Raw genomic sequence first — 24,619 nt, 5'->3', positions numbered from 1 at the left:
ATTTTATTCCAAATTATCAGTGAGGAGGGGGTTTCTCCTCTGGCTTGGGGAAAAAATTTGACTCCAAGTCAGATAGATTTTTCCGCCGTTAGTGTAGTGAATTGATATTTTCCGACTCATCGGGTAATCCTAGGAAACATATTAGTAAAAGGGCATAATTTTTGCCCCGGGAGTCACCACTATTCGACACTCTGCCCGAAAATAAAGAAGACGAAGAGTGTTCACGAATCACAGCTGTCTGCGGCTTGGTCATACCAGCTCTGGAACTTTGGACTGCTAGATCGGCAGTGTAGTCCTGTTCGTTAAAAGTGAGAAAATGTGTGGTGTTTCATTTGATCGAGTATTTCATGTGAAAGCATTGCTTTTAATCGCACCATTCCTACTGACGCCATTGTAATGTATAATCATTTCAGTAGGGAAAACCACTAAGACAGTTTTTCTGAGGATGTAAAAAGGCAGGTCGAAAGTGGGTGTCTAGCATTATAATGAAAACTCCCCAACCTGATTGTGACTGATAGTATGCAAACAGGTCTACCACTACAGTGAAAATTCCCTAACTCAGTCTTCATATGAGAAAATATGTTTGGTGATTTCCCCGTCGTGTTTCTAGGGTAACGTTAAGAGCTATGCAATTTAATACAATCTTGCTCACAACGAGTACAGTAGAATTCCGTATGCAATGTAAAATTTTAGTATATAAACGTTAATGACATCCAGTATTTAGTACCTTAAATGCAGTTATTTCAAATTAACTCAAACTCTTTAGAGAGATCATTTTACTTGTTGAAATATTGTCTGAAATAGAGTTCTTTTTTTACAAGTTGCTTTACGTCGCACCGACACAGATCGGTCTTATGGCGATGATGGGTTAGGAAAGGGATAGGCGTGGGATGGAAACATGTCTGGTGCGAAAATGTGAAACCACGTAAAACCATCTTCAGGGCTGCCGATATTGGGGTTCGAACCCACTATCTCCCGAATGCAAGCTCACAGCTCCGCGCATTCTTCTACAATTACGCTATGCTAGTAAACTCATACTCGTATATTTTCTGTTGTATTATAACCCTGCATAATATGATACACTTTCCATTATTTCATTACCGTCATACTAAGACGAAGTACATTTTTAGTAAGGTACTCAGTTTATGTGAGTGGAGTTGTACCTCCATGCCATATATGCAAGTCGTTTCAGAAAATACAGTATTAAGGAATATAAAATTCTGAATCAAAGGAGGATAAGAAAATAATCAAAAAATTGTCTTCTATTTATTTGAGCTCACTTAATAATTATGATGACCTACACGCACACACACTTTTGGGTTTAATACGCGCATACGTACATACATACTGTACATATATACATATTATTTTAAAATATTTCCCGCGATAATTATGATTATCTTTTTACATTTTCCACAAGTAAAGTGAATGATAATAACAATATAGCTCACAATTCCGCTTTTATGGTTAAACTCATATACAGATGAACTTTGGCGTTCTATTGACTGAATTTCATTCAAGTCACCAACACGTGAAGCTCGTATTAGCACTTGCCTCGATAGTAAGCCTCCATCTGTCTTTATCATGGTCTTGGTTTTGACATCTACTGCAGGCGAACCATCTCTGGAAGAGGACGCACACAAGACTGTTGAGAAAATGCACTAGAGAAAGAATAAGGGCGAGGAATACGCAGAGCGTAGAGAACGATGTTAGACAAAAATGCCGTTTGGCCTGTGTAGTAAAATGAAGGAAAATAAATTTCGTGAGATTCCTTGGTGCTGCTACCATTAGAATGTTATATACACCGCGCTAAAAATGACGGTAACTGTGAACCAAGCCAAGCCAACAGGAACACACAAACAAGCGAACACAAGCACTATGTAATGGAATATAGCCTGCACAAAAATGTTCCATCTCAAGAAATGTCTTCATCTCTTCTTTCTCTTGCTCGTGAATTTGTGGCAATGTCAAGCTATATTACTGCTCCGCTCCAAGAACGTAATATTACGTAGAACTGGAAAACACGTGAATCTCTTTTCTTCCTCCGGCTAAATTTAAATAGTTGAAGATGTCTTCTTTCAAGTACATCTTTGTAACAAGCTGTTAGTACTCCCGCATTCAAACCCTCCCACAATGCCTGTTAATACGAAGTACCTATATACACGTGCATACACCCACATACACAGTGACACAACCCTGTCACAATAGTTGTTAATATGAAGTACCTACATACACGTACATACACCCATACACAGAGTGACACAACCCTGTCACAATAGTTGTTAATATGAAGTACCTACATACACGTACATACACCCATACACAGAGTGACACAACCCTGTCACAATAGTTGTTAATATGAAGTACCTACATACACGTACATACACCCATACACAGAGTGACACAACCCTGTCATAATAGTTGTTAATATGAGGTACCTACATACACGTACATACACCCATACACAGAGTGACACAACCCTGTCGTAATAGTTGTTAATATGAAGTACCTACATACACGTACATACACCCATACACAGAGTGACACAACCCTGTCATAATAGTTGTTAATATGAGGTACCTACATACACGTACATACACCCATACACAGAGTGACACAACCCTGTCATAATAGTTGTTAATATGAGGTACCTACATACGCGTACGTACACCCATACACAGAGTGATACAACCCTGGCATAATAGTTGTTAATATGAAGTACCTACATACATGTACATACACCCATACACAGAGTGACACAACCCTGTCATAATAGTTGTTAATATGAAGTACCTACATACACGTACATACACCCATACACAGAGTGACACAACCCTGTCACAATAGTTGTTAATATGAGGTACCTACATACACGTACATACACCCATACACAGAGTGATACAACCCTGGCATAATAGTTGTTAATATGAGGTACCTACATACACGTACATACACCCATACACAGAGTGATACAACCCTGGCATAATAGTTGTTATTATGAGGTACCTACATACGCGTACATACATCCATACACAAAGTGATACAACCCTGGCACAATAATTGTTAATAAGAAGTACCGTCATACACGTATATACACCCACATACAGAGTGATTCAAGAGGCATGGGCATTACTAGATACAAAATTTGTTGATATTTAATAAATTAATGGAACTTATGGACAGGCCTACTTCTTTCCACATATACTGAGCGAACTCAGTGTCCAACATCGTATACCACGCCCCGTTTTATGGTTTTTAGTAATTAAAAAATTATTGTCTACTTGTTATCCTAGAACAATACTAAAATATCTCAAAAAGGTTTGTTTTGAGATAGGAGTATTAATAATAATAATAATAATAATAATAATAATAATAATAAAACAACAATAATCTTTTTCGCTTTACGTTCCACTAACTACTTTTCGGTTTTCGGAGACGCCGAGGTGCCGGAATTTAGTCCCGCGGGAGTTCTTTTACGTGCCAGTAAATCTACCAAAACGTGGCTGACGTATTTGAGCAACCTCAAATACCACCGGACTGAGCCAGGATCGAACCTGCCACGTTGGGGTCAGAAGGCAAGCGCCTCAACCGTTTGAGCCACTCAGCCTGGCGATAGGAGTATTCAAACATTTAGTTTCTATGTTGTAATTCAGCAATACAATCACGGAAACACTAAAGCATCGGTCTCGGAGAGTGAACAATGTTGCTTGCTTGTTGTTTAAAGGGGCCTAACATCGAAGTCATCGGCCTTGTGAACAATGTAGAATTATAGATACCATAGAATAGCATTAGACGGAACAAGAACAATGCTATATGTCCTTGTTTTTAACTCGAAATCTCATTTCTTAAGATAAAATTCGTTCCACATATAGCTGCGTTTTTCTATGGTAATTTGGAATGTGTTCTCTTAGGCCTTAGTGTTTGGCAGCTGTATCTGCATTCTGATGTCTTCTATGAAGAAAGTTTCTTTTAATAGGACATAGATCAATCAATCTTGATGGTGCTGTCCTCCCGATACCTAGGATTCGTTTCATATAACGAGCAAATTACGAGCATCCACACGTGGTTTTAGTTTCAAGTTCTGCCAAAATAAGAGATTTCATCACCCGAATGAAAATCGTCTGTATGAATTGTGCAATGAACACTGTGAAAGATATCACGCAAATATCTGCAGTAAAAGATAAATATCAATAACAAAATTAGAACTAGAGTAATGTAATATAGATTTTGCATTTTGCACATTGTGTGCATTTTGGTTAATAATATAATTTCTTAAGATGATCTAGTATTGAACAGGGGCAGTTACTTTTTTATTATGCACTTTTATAATAAACGTACGCAGTTCTATCATGTTACGAAAGAGACAAACGAGGTTTGCAGTAGTTCTCAGCGAAAGTTATCATTTAAACTCGTTGTAAGAGGATAAAAATGTGTGTAGATTTAGCTTTTTTTTTTACTATCCAAGAAATCTCTGTATTGACCTTTCTTGTTCCGTTCGTACACAGAGACAGAAATTTTCGACATTATCTGTGTGAGGAAGTGGCCATTGACAGTTGAACGGTTTAGGGGATGTTTGAGGGAATGTTTATTGAATATAATTCCTGCAATGCTCTCTGAGGTATCAAGAACAAACAGAACAAAGTATAGTTCCTATGCCAACATTAGTACGCGTTAAGCACAAAATTTAAAGAATGAAACTTATAAACACTTTAACGCCTCCTACGAATCCCGTACAGTTTACATGCCTCAATGCATCAATTCCCACTATCAGCACCACCGCACCTGAGTTTCAAAACTAATTTTCGTTTCTAGCTTAATGGATAGCATAATGCCATTCCTCAAAAGTTCGTGAAGATAAGGAAAATGTTCGATTGGTACATTTAAAAACATTCTTTATACACTAACGTGACAAAAAATGGAGTCCATAACCGAAATTCAAACACTGGTCATCTTGGTGACACGCAGCCAACGAGCTACAGTATCACTGCCGATTTGCGAATCGGTCTCAATTTAAATAAATATCACCATTTGCAACTGAGAAACATGGGGATCAACGTATCCTTTTCTGCTCAATATTTCTGAACATTGTTACGTCTAATAGTTGATTTCTCTGAACCGGACCAGTTGGCCGTGCGGTCAGGGGCGCGCAGCTGTGAGCTTGCATCCGGGAGATAGTGGGTTCGGAAACAACTGTCGGCAGCCTTGAAGATGGTTTTCCGTGGTTTCCTATTTTCTCACCAGGCTAATGCTGGGGCTGTACCTTAATTCAGGCCACGGTCGCTTCCTTCCAATTCCTAGCCCTTTCCTATCCCATCGTGAAACATGCTAATATGGCATGTTCATTAAATTGATGTTTTCTATATTGCAAAGAACTTGTGTCAGCCTCACCTCAATTGACTTATGTATTTCCATGATTGTACCCTAGAGGGCAGCTCCCTCGGTCGTGTACACGGAGGATCGTTCTTTCGGCGAGACCTTTGTCTTATCTCTTTGGAGTGAATCTTTGCATTGCTATGAGTGCTGAATATAAAGATTGAGCCCTCGCAGATTGGAGCGGCGTTCTTATGTTATAAATGGGTTTATAACACATACAAAAATGACCCATACTACCTTGCTTCTTATTATTTAAATTAGTGATATGGCAGGTACGTTAATCGTTATTTTAACCATGCTTTTACGGTGTTTGTAAGATATTCTTCACTTTCATACATAGCTGATTGATATGCGTCCTTGTACTCAGAGCGAGCATGGGTTGTGTGTCTGTTGTTGACGTGATAGCATTGTGTTCGTGGTTGGGTCTCTGATTGATTTATTTTGGTGCACTGCATTGTAAAATACTTTGTCATCGTATGAATATATGCCCTGCGTCTCGGCTCGGAGATCCATTTCAGGTCTTACGGAATGCATAAGTGATGGGCTTATGCGTGACCGTTAGGTCACTAATATGTTGCTGCTAATTGCCTGAGCTGTGCACGCTATCCCTAACATATGTGGGACCCCATATTTGTGATCAGGTGAGTCACATTATACGAGTTTGTGTTCAACTTATTTACTGGTGCAACTGCTCGTATCATTTGCCGATGCTGGCAGTGTGTATGTGTTTGTTTGCGTGTGTGGGCGTGTGAAAGGAGAGTAAGGATGAGGTATCGATCAGTTTATTAAATATTTTAATCTTTTCTGGACCTCATGCTTGTCGTGGGTAGAGTTATTCTTGTTCTGCCTTGGTGTCCGTCCTGGCCGTTTGTTGACTTCGAGGCCGCCAAGTTGTTTATTTTCACTCTGGCTATGCGTGTGCCTGTGCTTCCCTTTGGTTTAGAACTATAATTCTTTGGTCCAGAGATGCTACTCTCTGTGCTAACAAGTGATCTTGCGTGTTTCTTTATGTTTCTCTGGGTTTATTGTGTACTATTCTTTTCTGCTCCTCGCTGCGTGGGGAATTATGATGTGTAGTAATTGTCGAGACGATGTGGAAATAATAATAGACGCGTGGGCTTGGAATTTCATTATGCTCGCTGAAAGAATGATTGGATTAATCCGTGTGGATTGTAATTGCATCACGGTATTATGTAGCGAGACTACTGTTGAAAAGGTGAGTGCGTTATATTAATAATTTCAACCTGGTGTTTTGAAAAGAAAAGATGTGGTCACACATCAATGATATGATCTCCAGTTGGATGGGTATTGAACGTGTATGGATTCTCTCTTTTGATTGTTGGCTTCATTTCTTATTTGTTCCTTTTTTGAATTTTTCTATTATTTTCAATATACCCTCATTTGAATTTAATTCGTTTTCTACTGTTAGCAGTCTTAGTGTTTATCCTATACTGCTTTGAAATGAGGGACATTTCCAGTTCAGGGCTGTGTCATTAGCCTTTCCTAGTCGAGGTCCACGCCTCGATTCTCCCGTTGTGCGTATCATAATATGTCTGATATTATCTAAAAAGGGAGTGGTTTGGTTCAATCGTCGCCATAAGAACTATCTGCGTCGGTGCGACGTAAAGCAAATTTCAAAAGAAACAAGAAACAAAAAAAAAATCTCTGTTCCTGCAGCAAGTGCTGTGAGAATCAAATATTTCACATATTCCTTGCATTCCTTAATGAATATGGTGGAACTTTCGTTTTACCTAACATGAAGGCCTTTGGAGGAGCGGTAGGCAAAGGCTTTTACTTGCCGCAATCTCCGCAATTAATGGGATAGAGTGGTTCCATCTATGTCCTTTGATCCAGGAATTAACTTGGTACGCACTTTTGGTGCAGACCGAGTGAGCCTTAGGGCCATTTTTCGTTTCCCTGGCGTGGAATCGAACCCACGTCCTTTCGGGTGAACCGCCTCGGCCAGCCACACCACATTTTATAGAATAATTTTTTACTGTTGATTTATATTATGCCCGCCGGGCTGGGTAGCTCAGGTGGTATACCGCCGACCATCTGAGCTCAAGTTGTCAGGTTCGATCCCGGCTCAGTCCCTTGGTATTTGAAGGTGTTCAAATAGGCTACATCCGCCTCGTCTTGGCTGATTTACTGGCAAGTTACAGAACTCGTGTGGAACAAACATACGGCAGCTCGGCGTCTCCGAAAACTGAAAAAGTAGTTCGTGGGACGTAAATCCAATAACGTTATTATTATTATTATTATTATTATTATTATTATTATTATTATTATTATTATTATTATTATTATTATACCGGGAGGTACACCCCAAAGCCGCGCATTCAAATTAAGCGCCTAAATGAACTCCTCTATTGGTAAAACAGTGAAACTGAAACTACACCAACTTAGAACTTTACTCAGAATATGTCACCACAGAAATATGACGTAATTTTGTTGTCGTCCAGTTTCCTAAACTGAGTGAATTTCTCCTTGTTTTGTTTGCCATTCATCAAGAAGTTTGGACATTCTTCCACAGATGCCACTACAAAAACTTTATGATTACGCCCTCTGGTGCAAAGTGAAAGAACCAATAAATTAGAGAAGTTTTGTATTTCTAGGTTTTTGTAATTGATTGATGTTCATTTATTTTTTGGTTGGCAATATTTCCTTTTTCTTTCAGCCAGTTTTGAATCTAGCCAATCCCTAAATTATGTATTTAATTTTCAATCTAACACAGGCTTCTTGTTCGATTCTACGTGTTACTTTGAAATTCATCCAATAAAATTGAGAGGGTGTGACTAGTTTAGTCTTGAATGACCTCGAACCTTCCCTGAGGGTTTATAAACTGCGGATTTTCTCGTTTCTTGGCCAATTGATCGACGTCTATCCGAGTGTGTATGCGTTAAGCGGGAGGCGGGTGGCCTCTTTCATCAGCTGCTAGAACATCTACAAGGTAATGGCCACATAACTGTATCCTTTCTTGCTACCTCCGCAGTTTAATCCGAGGTAAAGGTCCACATAATTTACTATGTAACCTACTTTTCTAAAATGTTACTTCTCTTTTAACTCCATTAAATCTTTAACTGAAGACCAGGGATAGAGAGTGATGTACCCTCTCGAGTTCCCTTTCATCTTGGTTTGAGGTGGCTACGTTTTCGCAACCTTTCGTTTCTGTAATGTATTAAAGTTAATTCCATCCGTGCCACCTCAAATAGTTTGGGAATAGCACCTGCTTCATCGGCCGAGAAACCTATAGGTTTTAATATTTCATTATCTGGGAGTGCAGTGTACGCCTCCACTAAGTTGGAGTTCAGGCCGTTTATATAACCTGTTCTTTTTCGTCAGTGCCCTCTAGGTTGGGTACTAGATACCCCTGTATAACATTATCTTTCAATTTGTAAGTTGTGCCTTGATGGGCGAGTGATTGTAATTATCTGATATTGCCTTGAATAGGCTAGAAGATACTGAGAGCCTGTTTGCTCTTTTTCAAAATTTTGGTAAGATTAAAGAGTGCCTGTGGAAGGCTAGATATTGTAATTTTGGGAGCAAGTGCTCTTCAATTGGGGGATTTCTACCCCTCAGTAAAGAACTCCTCTTCCTTTGTAAAATTGTAAAACTGGTGGCTTAAGGCCCAAAGTATTAAGCTTCTGAATCTTGGATTTTTCCGAATCTTGTTTAATGGTTGCTACTTGTACCAGTAATATTGTCATGAAAAACATGTCAAGTTTGAAGTTTTGAAAATATAACCTTCAGTTTAAGTTTTAAATTAATTTTGATATTGTAGTTAGACACATTCACCCCGGCACCTTTTGTAACCTTCTTCTGCTGCATGGGTATCCCCGGAACTATTATTATTATTATTATTATTATTATTATTATTATTATTATTATTATTATTATTATTATTATTATTATTCTCATTCTCTACGACCGTGCCATTCAACAATCATGTGCATCTACTAGTTAATTTAAACTTTCCCGCATTGTAATCTGTATCTTGGGGCGGGTTTGAGAAACTGTTTAGTAGTAATTAGGCGAAGTTTACACACAGTAGAGTAACAACTTCGTATTTTTTTCTTCACATGCCACGACTTCAAACAAGATTCGAGTCGGTCTCATGCTAAATCTGCACCAAGCGCACAAAGAATTATACATTTCTTATAAAGTCGGGAATGGAATTTAGATCTTCGCCTTCAGCAGTCTCTGAAACTGCTATGCTACGTATGTATTTCTACAATAGCTGATGTTCAACATGCGTAAGATGATGACACATACCGTTAATTCTCCAATGGCACTCGTTACGCACGGATGTTAAGACTAAAAAAGAATTATCTCGATTTTCATGGTAAATAAGTTGTCTGTTTCGACCACCTTCAACCTCATTGTACGAGCGTTAATTCCTCAAACACTGTCTTACACTCTTTAGGTACCGACGGGCACTAAGAAAAGCTAAAGTTCAAAAGAAAACTCTTAAGGACTTAAACTATTTTTGGAGGATGAACAGGGAGATAGAATCGTCAAATGGAAAGGAAGAACCTTCCATCTGTTAACCTAGATCACTTCATTGAAAATATATTTAGCTTTCGAGAAGAATTAGGAAACTGAATCATAATATTCCAAGGTCAAGAAAATAGGGTACTTTTAATTTATCGTGTTGTCGTTCACTTGAATTTTATACTGAAAGAGATCTGCGTAAAACATAAAAGCATGTTGTACCTTAATTATCCAATATGTCAGCTCATATTTCTATAAATGGCTTATTAAATTCCTAGCTCTTGGCTAACCTTGGCGTGTTACGCTTAAGCTGAATGCAAGTTTACTTTCCACTTAGACAGGACTTTCGATGGTGAGCATTTCTACTTCTGGCGTTCTATTTGTTATTTGAATAAATTTTTAATCCCACCAGTACGTGCTTTGGGCTTTCCTTATTGGATTAAAGTCTCTTCTTGACTTGCAATTCTTCGGTGTTTAATTGGATTTCAAGATGCCACGGTTGGAAATCCAATATCTCTGCTACCTTTCATTCTCCTCCCTCGTTGTTGACAGTTGCCTGACGTTGGGACACAGTGAAGTCATGTAGAATTTTTTGTTTATTGATGAGTCCGTGCCCTCATACATTTCTATATTGATCATTAATATATTTCATTGGCAAAGGGAAAATGTATGTCCATACCTGGTGGTTTAACGATGGTACAGAGGTTAGCTTCCGATAAATTTGCTATTTGTTTTACGTCGCACTGACGCACACAGACAATGGGATAAGAATAGGCTAGGATTGGGAAGTAGAAGACCCTGGACTTAAGTAAGATATAGTTACATTTACCTAGTGTGAAATGGGAAACCATCTTCAATGCTGCCGACAATGGAGTTCGAAGACACTACCTTCAGAATGTAAATTCACAGTTACGTGACCTAAGCCATATGGCCAACTCGCTCAGTACTTCCTATAGAAAAGTTGAAAATTTACCATCTTTCTTCAAACAGCTTTCATTTTGAGAATAGATCAAGAACAGTTTGAAAATCCCTCCTGGAGATAAAACTACTTCTGTCTGTCGAGCAAGAAATCAAATGGTGTAAATTACATCCCATATCAAGTTCACAATTACATATAAAATTGCATTAAAGAAATCAATGTAACTTCAGCTGAATTTGCGTTAATATATTTTAGTAGTTACTGAATGCGCAAAACACTCTCCTTATATCAACAGCAAATTTTCAGTACACAGTCAGACAATATAACGAGTTTTGAGAAGAATGACCGATATACTGTTGTGTGTGTAAAAATTTACTGATTTTAAGTTGATAAGTTTTCACCGGTGATGGCCTTTTGTACAGTGGCCATAGTGCAGTAGTGGTTGCACTGGTGAAATAAATTCAAATAGTTTGCATGTACGATGTCCCCAACGCCTTCATGAGTGGCTAATGAAGAAATACACACAACAGTCGAACGCTCTTCATATTCACAAACAAAAGCGACTAAAAACGTAAAAGTGCACCTTTGTAATTGGCAATGATCTTTATATCCGTTACCTTGATCCCGAATTGTAACAACCATGCGTGTTTTACGAGTTAGCATCATTCAACGTTATCGGAGTTCTTCCGTATTATAGGTCTCCGGCAAAGATTTCAGAAACTGTTTGTCCTCTCCCCGTCTTATATGAATTGTTTGCGCCAATAGAACTGGTGCCGAGACACAAGTAAAGTGCCCCTCTACAATTTATATTTTTGAGTATAAACGTGTACTTTGTTTATATCAAATAACAGATTCCACAAAAAGTAGCTGCGGGAATTATCTGTACAATCATCATGCCGAAGACCATTTTTATGAATAGCTGATGTAATATCTAGCCATGTAACGAACGTCAATATTGCCCAGAAAATGCTTAGGTTCCATTCCCTTCCGCAGTACAAGGCTTGATTAGATTCCATAAAAAGAAGCTTCCCTACGACCACGAATCATATTATTTACCATCCACAACGCATAGCTGTAGGAAGCAGATACGGAAGCTCGCTCAGAGTCCGGGAAAAGTACGAAACTCAATCAAGTGCCGAGTCATGTGATGAAGCCACTGCCAAGTTACAGGAATGTGTCGGCTGGCGAGGCTTAGCGTACACCTCTGTAATGGTAAGTGGAGTGTTATAGGAATGAAATTGACAGATGAAACCAGAGGTCATGGACGATACTTGTCCAGTATAAACTTCACGAGGCGTCTCGGAGATTTAATAGAGGTATCTACCAGTGGAAGGTAGACCTCGAACCGTCCGAACCACGGACGAGTTGGTTGGGGTTAGGATCTCGCCTTTAAAAGTATGTGGCTTTCAAAACAACGCTAAACCACTTCTTCACCATCCGCGAATCTACTCATAAAACGGGCGTTCCCGTGCTCACTCAGTGTCGGGGAGAGTATGTTCGACGTTCTTACACCAGATCCAACGGCACTTCATATTTTCTTAATACTGACTCAGCAGTTCGTTTCCATGTTTTATCAGGACGTCCACTTCCTCTCTTCGGCTCTTCTATAGCAAGAGCCTTCTGCACTGGATGGTGTTCATCACGTCTTCTGCCGTGACCATACCAGCGGAGCTGTTTTTTTTCCTCCATCTTGCCGCTGATGTGCACAACTGTAATAGATCCTCGCACATGCTCATTGCGCACTTTGTCATGCAGAGTGACGCGCGCTAACCATCGCGACACCCGCATCTCTGTGAAATGCATTCGCTGGTCATGCTGCTTCTGTCTTGTCCGTCATCTGTAGCCGTACATGATGGCTGGCCGCATAGTGGTTTTGTACACTTTGCCCTTCAATTTGGTTGGCATTCACTTATCACACAGAACACCAGTAAGGGATCGCCATTTCATCCAACCAACAATGATGCGGTGCTTCACGTATGTGTCGATATTACCATCAGCTGTGATGGCTGATCCAAGATATTTAAACTTGTCAGTCATCATGAGCGGTTCTCCAGCAAGGAAGACAAAGTTGTGTGGGCCCGCTTACCCGGGCTGCTCCAAGTTGAAGAACATATACTCTGCCTTCCTGCGATTTGTTCTTAATCCATTTGCGTCTAGTATTACTCGCCATAGTTCCAAAACTGCCTCAACCTCCTGACATGACTCACCAACCAAAACTATATAATCTACATAAATTATGATCCACGGCAGGTCAAACATCAACTGCTCCGTCAGGCAGTTGATGATAATGTTGAACAGTGCCGGGTTCAGTGCTGACCCCTGATGTACACCAATCACAACACGGAGACTGTCTGAAGCACCTGCAGCGGTTTTCACTACAGTACATGGACGTAGGTACATATCTTGGATATTTTTTACATACACATCAGGGACATTTTGATGCAGTAGTACTGTCCAGACAGTATCTCCAGATCGATGAATGGAGGTCTTTACGAGTTCACGGTATTACTTAATAAAGATCCGCAGAGTCTGAATCGCGTCACTTGTCGTCATATCCGATGTGACACGACACTGGTTCCGGTGGATGTTAATGAGGATGCGGAAGTTGATGCTGTCTCCTATCACGCGTTCCCAGATTTTGAGTGTGTGTGAAGTGAGTTTGATGCCTCGGTAATTCTTACTTTCTCGGACATCACCCTTTTGATTGTAGATGGGCACAATGAAGCTTTGACTGAACTGTTTCGGCATTGGAAATCCAGCGAGGATTTTGTCGAACTACTTCGTTAACCACTCATTTCCTTCGGCACCTAGGACTTTCTATAGTTCAGCTGGAAATTCATCAGGGCCAACCGCATAGCCGTTCATCATCTTTGACAAAGATATTGAATGTTAGAAAGGGTGACTTCAGGCAAAGGCCCTCAACTGAACACTGCGGAGCTGCTCTCACCCGTGGAAACTCCCCATTTATTAACACTTCGAAATATTCTTTTGAGGCGGTTGTAAATGGCTTTATTGTTAGTCAGTAATGTATGCCAATCATCATGGATATACTTGGTGGCTACAATATCAATGGATTGTCTTTCGCGCTGAGCAGTGACCTAGTAGATCCGCTGCACACTCTCTGTGGTCTCCAAGTTTTCACAGTGGCCTTGCTTCGGTTCACTTTTAGATATCGCTACGACCCTCTTGGCCTGTTTCTTGACGGCCTTATATTCTGCCTTTACGTCCTGTCCATGCTGATTGCCTATCCCTTTCGTGCTTTAAACGCAGTCATTTTCCTCTTCATTGCCTCATGGACGTTATAATTCCACCACCAGTTTTCCTTGTCTATTTACAGTCTGCCGCTAGAAACTCCACGGTGACGCCTTGCCCTGCTAGTACTGAACTTCTGGAATTTCTCCCACATTTGATCTAGGGCGTCATGGTTATTCTCTTGCATGTCCTGTTGTGCTGTATCTGTATGTCCCAGCTTAAACCGCTTAATGTTCGTAGTTGGGCTGACTCTGTTGTTTAACGGACACCGTAGCAGAAGTTCGCCGATCAAAAGCCTATGCTAAGATGTCAGAGGCTCTCCTGGGATGACCTTGCAGTCAATGAACTGTCTCAGCAGATCACGGTTGCAGATAATTTAGTCAGATTGCGTACGTATGACTCTCTCTCTCTCTCTCTCTCTCTCCTTTCCACTCGGCCTTGTACCATTGATGAGGTCTTCACCTTGTATGTGATAAGCTGCTCGTCATTCTTCTCAAACTATGTGTTGACTACAGCTAGATTATATGCTGAAGCAAACTGGAAGTTCTCTTCACCTGGTCGTTCCTCATTCCATAACCAAATAAGCAAAGCCTTCATGACATTCGGAATAATCCTCGTCAGTCCGTCCAACATGACCATTTTTTTACAAATTGCTTAACGTCACACCGACACAGGTAGGTCTCATGGCGACGATGGGATAGGCAAGGTTTAGGAGTGGGAGAGAAGCCGCCATGGCCTTAATTAACGTACAGCCCCAGCATCTGCTGGTGTGAAAATGGGAATCCATGGAAAACCATTTTCAGGGCTGCTGACAGTGGGGCTCTAACCCCCTATCTCCTGGATGCAACCCCACAGCTGCGGTTCTCTTATCGCACGGCCAATTCGCCCGATAACATGACCATTAAGTTCATCTAACGCAATCTTGTTCTCTTAATGTGGCAGGTGCTGCTGTAGATGATCTTCGTCCTCATAGAATTTTTGTTTGGAGATTCCACAACAGCTAGCCTGCTGCGTTTATGCAGGGGCTCACATTCAGGTAGTCGGTATCATCCATGGCTAGTTTCACTACCATTAGACGGTCACTGATCCGTGTGACTGAAATCAGTCTTCTGATAAGAATGGTTGGCGAGGATGATTCCTACACGAGTTTAAGAAACAAACGACCATCTGAGCGCTTTTTCGGTTAACTATGCCTAAACTGCCAACAACACACCACAAGTATGTTTCGGAGATTTGTTGAGCATGAAACGTACTTGACGATGAATATCCCTCTCTAAAAAATAGAACCTTGTAAGCGTTTTTATGTTATAGTTAGCTTTAAATAATTATTTTAAAAATAGAAAACGTAATTTGAGATTAATCCCATAATATAAAAATAAATTATTTACTTACTCAATCATGCTATTAAGATAAAACTACCTATTACGACATATAATTTGAGATTAATCCCATAATATAAAAATAAATTATTTACTTACTCAATCATGCTATTAAGATAAAACTACCTATTACGACATATAATTTGTACCTGTTTGTACCAGCAATCATCCTAGCTACTTCCATGTCTGTTACTTCTTACTTATGAAGAAGATATCCTGAGTCCACCCAGTTTTCGCTCCCGTAAAGCAAAGCTGGTCTGAAAACAGATCGATATAAAGATAGTTTCGTCCGAGAGCTGACTTCCTCCTTACAGAATACTCTTGATCGCAACTGCGAGCTCACTGTATTAGCTTTACTGCACCTTGATTGAATCTTACTTACTATATTACCACACTGGGGGAACACACTTCCTAAATATTTGAACTTTATCTACCTGTTCCAGCTTTATGTCACCAATCTGACATTCAATTCTGCTAAATTTCTTACCTACCGACATCAATTTAGTCCACGGAAGGCTAATTTTCGTACCATACTCATTGCACATATTTTCAAGTTCCAAGATATTAGACTGCAGGCATTCGGCACAATCAGCCATTAAGACCAAGTCGTCAGCGAAGGCCAGACTGCTTACTATATTACCACCTAACTGAATCCCTCACTGCCACTTTATACCTTTCAGCAGTTGATCCATGGAAACTACGAACAACAAAGGTGAAAGATTACAGCCCTGTCTAACCCCTGTAAATACCATGAACTAAGAACTCATTCTACCATTAGTTCTCACTGCAGCCCAATTATCAAGATAAATGCCTTTGAATGATTTAAATGATCTACCCTTGATCCCATAGTAGTACCATTTCGCTCGGTACCCTGTCATATGCTTTCTCTAGATCTACGAAACATAAACACAACTTACTATTCCTCTCGTAGCATTTTTCAATTACCTGGCACATACTAACAATCTGATTCTGATAGCCCCTCTTTGGTCTGAAACCACACTGGTTTTCATCTAACTTCCTCTCGACCAGTGATCACACCCTCCCTTCCAAGATGCCGGTGAATACTTTGCCTGGTATACCAATCAATGAGATACCTCGATAGTTGCTGCAATCTTTCATGTTCCCTTGCTTATAGATAGATGCAATTACTGCTTTCGTCCAATATGAAGGTACCTTACCAACACTCCATGCTAATCATTTCTGTGAAGCAATTTCATCCCTGTATTCCCACTATACTTCACCATTTCAGGTCTAATTTCATCTGTTCCTGCTGCTTTATGATAATGGGGTTTCTTTACCATCCTTTCCACTTCCTCAAGCGTAATTCCACCAACATGATTTTCCTCCTCCCCATGAGCTCCGTTGTTCGCGACACTTCCATAAAGATTTCCTTTTACCTTCAGAAGATTTTCAAAATGTTCCCTCCACCTGGCAAGTGATTCCGGGGGATCTATTATGACATCATCCGAATTACCCCAAGCACTGTTCATTTCGTTCTTCCCTCCCTTCCTAAGATTCTTTATTACTGTCCAGAAAGTCGCTTGACCTAGCCTTTCCAGGTTGTTAGCAAAATCTTCCCACGACTTCTTTTTGGATTCAACAACTATATGTTTCGCTCTGTTGCTTTCACCTATGTACAATTCCCTGTCAGCATCAGACCTCGTTTGGAGCCATTTCTGATAAGTCTTCTTTTTACGTTTACAAGCTGCTCTCACTTCATCATTCCACCAAGATGTTGGCTTTTCCCCATCTTTACACACAGTTGTTCCTAGGCATTCCCTGGCTGTTTCTACTACAGTATCCCTGTATGCCAACCGTTCTCTTTCTATATCCTGAACCTGCTTACTGTCCACTGTTCGAAAATTCTTACTACTTATATCCATGTACTTCTGTCTAACTCCCTCGTCCGAGATTTTTCTACCCTTATTCGTTGGCAGACTGATTTGACTTTCTCTATCCTATGTCTAGAGATACTTAGTTCACTACAGATCAGATAGTGACCTGTTTCATCGAAAAATCCCCGAAAACCCGTACATTCCTAACAGATTTCCTTAATTCGAAGTCGTTTAAGATATAGTCTATTACGGATCTGGTATCCCTAGCCTTCCATGTGTAACGGTGAATAGTCTTATGCTTGAAGAATCTATTCGTAACTCCTAAACACATACTAGCACAGAGGTCGAGTCAACGCTTCCCATTCCTATTATCTTCACCACATTTAGCAACCAAACTTTCGTATCCTTCTGTTCTACATCCAATTCTCGCATTGAACTCGCCCATTAGCACTATCCTATCCTAGGTGATGACCCTGACTACGATGTCACTCAATGCTTCATAAAACTTGTCAACTTCATCGTCATCAGCTTCCTTACATTGTGAATGCACTGAGACAATTCTCGTCCTAATTCCTCCAACTGCCAAATCTACCCACATCATTCGGTCGTTTACGTTCCTAACAGAATCTATGTTGCGTGCAATAGTATCCCTGATGAACATCCCTACCCCAGACTCTGCCCTTCCCTTTTTAAGACCCGTCAAGTACACTTTATAACCTCCTATCTCTTCTTTGTTATTTCCACTTACCCGAATATCATTTACTCCTAGCACATCCAGATGCATCGTCTTTGCTGTCTCAGCCAGTTTTACTTTCTTTCTTCCATAAGCCCCATTAATATTGATAGCTCCCCACCGAATTCCATTTCGTTCGCCAAGTTGTTTCCCAGGAGTCACTCTGTCAAATGGGAGTGGGACTCCGTTACTCCCTTAGGTCCGATGCTTTCTTAAAATATTCGGAGATGGGTAAATACATGAAGCAGGATGCTACCCTTCTTACACAGAGTCCAAGTGACGATCTCTCCTCTAAAGGGTTAGGGACCACCGGTCGATTGTATAGCCCTAGCCGCCTGAGCACAAGGAGGGACATGACTCAGAATATGACCGGGAAGCCTACTCCCATTCCGTAGCAACTGGTATCACAACTCTCAGGACCAGTTGTTAGGCCACTCGGTCGTTGATCACAGTGCACGAACTAGGACGTGACTACAGTAATCCACACCATGAACCACTCCACTTAAAACAATACAAGTTAATAGCTTTGAAGGGAGACATTTTGAGGAAATAGTGTTGAGAGAAGTGAACGAAAGGAAAATCAGAAAGAAAATAGAAAAAGGAGGAGGGTTTAATGATGACTCAATCCCATTTAACTTACATTACGGACTACTATGGTATGAGAACGCTTCCCAAAACGCAGGCTTATATGATGGTTATAACTGGTGTTTGGAAACTGAAGCGCTAAAATTTCGATAATTATTGCCCATTCGAGATAATTTTCTTGCAGATATTGATTTTGTACCCCTTTATTTTAAGCTAGTGACAGCTCGACATTTATTTTTTTTATTTTTTGCTAGTTGCTTTACGTCGCACCGACATAGATACGTCTTATGGCGACGATACTCGACAATTTGCTTGCTGCTTGTTGTTTTAAGGGGCCTAACATCGAAGGTCATCGGCCCGCTCGACAATTTACCGTGTCAGCTAGACATACAGGATGGTCGTAAACAACGTGACCCATTTATATAAGCGTTAGATGGTTGGTTATACTGATGGATAATTTGAAAGAAATAATTCGATATCACTTACCGTTGTCGTTATATCAGCTGTTGAAGTTAGCCAATCAGATCGCTTCGCGGGCGAATTCTAATGGTCTTGGCGAGGCGGTGTTGCTAAATCTGCACGTGACTTAAGACGGCTTGAGAACATCAGGTGAAGTAAATCTTATTTGCTACGGGAATGGTTTGACAAGTACGTGCCATAGCAAGTGATACCGGCTGAAACCGCGGAGTGTTTTTTTGTGTTGAATGCTGATTTCTTGACAAGACTCTGAAGCCCGTATAATGCCACGTGTATTTGGCAACACCACCTTACAAAGTCATTTTTGATCGGCTAACTTCAGCAGCTGATAAAGTGACAAAGGCGCGAGATACCCCTTTCAGACCTGAAAGAAAACTGGAGGTGTGAATTTTTGTTTGTACGTCAAGAACTGACTAAAATGCTCCTCAATACACATATTAATTGTTTATTTTACAAAATAAAAACTAACATCCGAAAAACAGGACCCACACAATTGTGCGTATCAAAATTCAAAACCTCGTTGTATCACGTACGATGGTGTAGCTTCAAAATTTACGTTCACTAACCAATGTACACACTTCATTGAATATATTCCGGTATTCAGTAAAGCTTCTAGATTAATATAAACGCAGTAAATAAATACTTATTTTCGGCACTACTGCTTCCTGCCATCTCGCCGATCAAGTGTGCCTTTTAAACTCTTCTTCCTTCGCCCTAGCGGTCAAGCGCATACTAAAATCAATTGAAATACACGCCACGTATCCTGCACAATCACTGCAGTCCGGTGTAGCGCCGAAAAAACATCAAATACGGTCAGGGATAACTAAAATACGAACCCGCACAATTGTGCGTACTCGGTCTGAAAGGGATACGGATTTTTTTTTTCAAATGATTTATCAGTACGCTCATAATTCACGTTCACGTTATCTCCGAATAACCTGTATATCGATTTAACAAGGTTTACTTGTAATAAGGCATTTCATGTTAATACTTTTGCTTTCCAAAAATAGTTCGTATTTGATGATAGCAAGTCCCTCAAAGGAACGAAATTCTCAACAAGCACATTGTGTGGTAGAATGCGGGTTCTGTTTTGTTCCTGCTTTCACATGAATTATTTGGAACTGCTTATTTGATACCTTTGTATATATGAAACTAATTTGGAAGTTTAATTCGTGCTTGTGACAGTAGAGCTAATGAAGTTATGTAGAACAGCAAGACGGCATACTTCCGGCCTGGCGGAGTGAGTGAGGCACAGGAAAGCAGTGAGTGAGAGAGAGCGAGATCTACGGCAGGGGGAGGGTGGAGGGATGCTCCAGCAGTCACAATTAGCGCCTGTGTTCTGCTTCAACTACTGCCCAACTTTGATCTACCGGCAAACACAATGATACACTTTACTGCTTTCCTCAGGGTCCGACTGCAAATCGGTTTTTAAAAGCTTTCTCCCTTATAGAGTATTTATTACGAGAACAGTCATACGGCACAGGTACTTTATTAGACCAATTGTGAAGCTAGTCCCCATTTTCTAGATAAATCTGAGAACACTATGCGTCTGTATGAATTGTGTGAACGTATGTGTGTGAAGGAGAGCGTGCTTACTGTCAGCCATTGATTTAGGAGCATTACCTCCTCCTCACAATCTGAATCTGCTAGTTACTGTCTTCTTTTGTGTGTTCTGAGATACATTTTCAGTTATATACCGCAACCAGAGGTTGTTTCCTTTTACCTAATGGACTGTTTTAGAAGAGTTTATTTATCTTAAATTTGTGTTTACAATTTATGAGATGCCAGGATGCCGTAATTTCCTTCTGTAGGATTTCTTGAACGAATTGGAGGCATTAACATGGACATGTAACATTTAAAAACCTTCAAATTCCACTGACGTCAGCTAGAATCGAACCCATAATCTTACGAAGAGATGGACAACTGACTGGATTTACCAATGACCTCAGCTGCTTTACGTTGACGTTGTAGATTTGGATGGCTTATTTCCAAAGTGATTAAATACCACTCTTTTCCAGCTTCAGATGCATTTCTAAAGCAGTTCTTAATCGTGTGGGGAAATGATGATGATGATAATAATAATAATAATAATAATAATAATAATAATAATAATAATAATAATAATAATAATAATAATAAATGGCTGTACGTCCCACTAACTACTTTTACGGTTTCAGGAGACGCTGAGGTGCCGGAATTTTGTCCCGCAGGTGTTCCTTTATGTGACAGTAAATCTACCGACACGAGGCTGAAGTATTTGAGCACCTTCAAATACCACCGGACTGAGCCAGGAACGATACTGCCAAGTAGGAGTCAAAATGCCAACGCCTCAACTGACTGAGCCCCTCATCCCGGCGTGTGTGTGTGAAAAATATTACTAATGTGAGGAATATCTTGATTACCATGGAATCCAAAAGACGTAATTATTTCCAGTGTAACCTACAGTAACTACGTCATGGTTTTACTTTCAAAGTATATCTCAGGCCTGACCCTGCCGGTTTCCAGCCATTTCTTAGGTTTTATGATGTTGTACTTACTGGATATCCTTGGGAAAGGTTCCAATATTTACAAAAGAGGCAGCACGTAAAAAGAAAAAAGGAACGAAGGCAGAAATGTCCTACGAGGACGAATCAAAAAGTAAGTTACACTAGCTCGCCGCGACAGCACGCTTTGTGTCGTGACCGTGGCTGATGGGGAGCAAGCTACAGTAAATGCTGACACGTCCGATAGGAAGGTTGGTGAAGTGTTGTGTGTGCAGATCGGGCAAGGCTCCATGGTACGTCAATTGGATATTCACTCCAAATTGGAGGTGCGTGAAACGATCAGGTTTCTATGGGCTAAACGGCTCAATTGCACGGACATTCATCGCGATATCACTGCTGGTGGATCGCTTGTTCAAGGCCTCTGTTGTTTATAATCATGCAGAATAACATTATCGGCTATTTGACAAAGCCATCTCGGGAATGCCGAGGAGGGGTGGCTCTACGCCTCTGTATTCGGGAAAAGGAGAGAAGCCGGTTCCTACCGTCGACGGTCCCGAGAATGGTTTTCCATGGTTTTCCATGATTTTCAATTCTCCTGCACTAAGGCGAATGCCGGGACAGTTCCAAGTGCAGGCCAGGGACGCAAACTGTCTCACTTTGTCCGAGCGTCGTCTGCACCATAACAAATCTCCAGGCCTGAGAGACGGCGCTACCGTCTAAAAGGCCTGCCTCCTCCTTCAGGGGTGGAATGAAAGTAATGTAGTAGTAGTAGTAGTAGTAGTAGTAGTAGTAGTAGTAGTAGTAGTAGTAGTAAATTTTGGTCAGAGTCCATGGTGGCTTGGCAGGATGGTAGTAACTAAGTCCTGTAAACAAAAATCGAGGACAAAGCACAAGGTGGTGAACGAAATACGAACATTCACACAATGACGCATTCATTCCCCATCTGAAAGGGGTGAGGTAACACCATTTCTCTGGCCAAGAGATTGGGACGAAGTATGAACACCACATTATATACCGTAGGCCCTTAATCCAAGTGTGGACGTGGCACTTAAGGATACCAATCAAAATAGGATACAGCGCAGATCGAGAGAGAATAGCAGGTGATCTGACGTAATGAAATCAAATGACAGTCGGTTCCAGGTACTTCCGAGGATAAAAAGTTAGCTTGCCAAACATGTAAAGAACAGTTGCGATCGATCGTATGAGTGCAGTTTGGGCGTAGATCACAAGTAGGATGGATCGTACACAATAAATTCCCATGCTGAACCTGAAACAGAATTCCAAATGCACAGAGTAGGCGGGCTCAAAGGTGAGTACCCGCTGAACATTAAGTTTTATTAATAATAAATAGGAAATCCCCTTTCCTTCTGCTACTTCCTGCCCCTGACGAGCGTTGGGAGTGATAACAGCAAAGATGAACATTCATGCCAATGGGCTTCGTTCTGCAGTAGATCCATCGTGATGAATAGGAAAGAGGCGCATCTTCCAGACTTCCAAACACTCGGAATGTAAACAGGAATACAATAGATCTTTTCATATGTCACCATTATATTCAAGTGCGATAAGGGGCTTCTAGGAATAATGATGGGAGGTGTAACATATTCTTCCAATTTAACTGAAGTTACACCCGGAAGGTTGAATTACCGACTTAGTTTTTCCTCGTCGCTATGACGACATATCAGCTTTTACTCTTTGATACTAAGAGAACGAGTTCAATGGACTGAAGTTCTGTTGAAAATACGTTGTAAAGACTTGGGACGTCTTTGGTCTTCAGACTCGCAAGCTTCTGAGTGTTAAACAATTCTGATAATTTCACTCTCCTGTTAAAAACTAATTAGTGATTAAACAGATGCAGGTGTTCTGGAAAGTACTGTTATGGCACAAAGTTTCACACATAGCTAAACAGGAGTATTGTCAAACAACTTTTTGTTTGAATTTTATAATAATGATAAATGTATTATGATATGCAATTCAAGTGAAATTTAAGACTTATTTTTAAAATAAATTTTGAGAATTTCAAGTCTATTTTCGATAAATCCACACATAAATTTTCATTCGGCAGACCAAATGACACAACCGATCACCTCATGTCATGTTAAACATTATAAGTTAATTATTTTATTTTCTTCGATCGACCTGTTTAATTTAATTATCTCTTAACTGTTGCTTTTAAATGTATGATCCTTGATGGATGGGGAAGGGAGAAAGTAGAAATAGCCTGTATCATGGTTCTCGTAAATCTGATAATTTTCTTGAATTTAACACATGTGAAAATGCTACAATAAAATTGGGTTTTTCCTCAATATTCATTTAGAAGGTTCATGAGTGAAACAAATTTAACTGTACACAAAATATCAAGAATACAGGAATGGGATGTGCTGCCATTAGGTGTTAGTTATTTCGACATTTTCAGTGTCTGTGCGGGGAGAAAGGAGACTGTTAAACTTGATGTCATGTAGCAACGATCACGATATCTACACCTACATAATACTACAAGATAACTATAGTTGGACCCACGAGAGTTGAAGTCTGACGTTTAGCGCCACCGGCGAGAAAGAATTGACTAACGCTGCTCGAAAATGGTCTCTCGCTATGGCAACGATAACAGAGATGCCACATTTAAGGAAGCTATTGACACGTGGGTTGACTTGCTCTTAGTCGCTTTTGTGATATTGTTCGGAGTGGGACTGTGTTAGCTGTGTTAGTTGTTGCTGGTTTATGTAATTATTTATGTGCTTGTTTCCTGAATATTGTTTTCGTTGCTACTTTATTTTTTGTAAGTTAATCAGTGGCCAGTTGTACAGTTATATTCTCTATTTAACATGTGAATTTGTTGAGGTTACTATCAGTTTAGTGATAATGAAATCTCGTATTTATCGGCAATGACCTGTTCTTTCTTAAATGCTAGATTTATTGGCACGAGCTTATGAACGGATCATTTTTTTTTGTTGAACTGCATTAGGCATACATATTTGATTAAATAATCAGTTTGTATGAAAGGGTGATATGCCGCAGATGGAAATCAACTATGACAACACAACATACGTCGTAGTTACTTCTTTACAATTCCCGTGGGCCCAACTACAGCTTGC

The 24,619-nt window shown here is 40.2% G+C and overlaps 1 pseudogene; it reads right to left on the bottom strand.

Annotated features, from left to right (window-relative positions):
* The window catches only part of LOC137498464 (uncharacterized), an 89,431-nt pseudogene that overhangs the window by 35,442 nt on the left and 29,370 nt on the right, over positions 1 to 24,619 (bottom strand).

The sequence above is a fragment of the Anabrus simplex genome, chromosome 2 (genome assembly GCF_040414725.1).
Source record: "Anabrus simplex isolate iqAnaSimp1 chromosome 2, ASM4041472v1, whole genome shotgun sequence".
NCBI lineage: Eukaryota > Metazoa > Arthropoda > Insecta > Orthoptera > Tettigoniidae > Anabrus > Anabrus simplex.
Note: the sequence above shows the minus strand (reverse complement) of the source record. Positions and strands in the feature narration are given on the sequence as shown.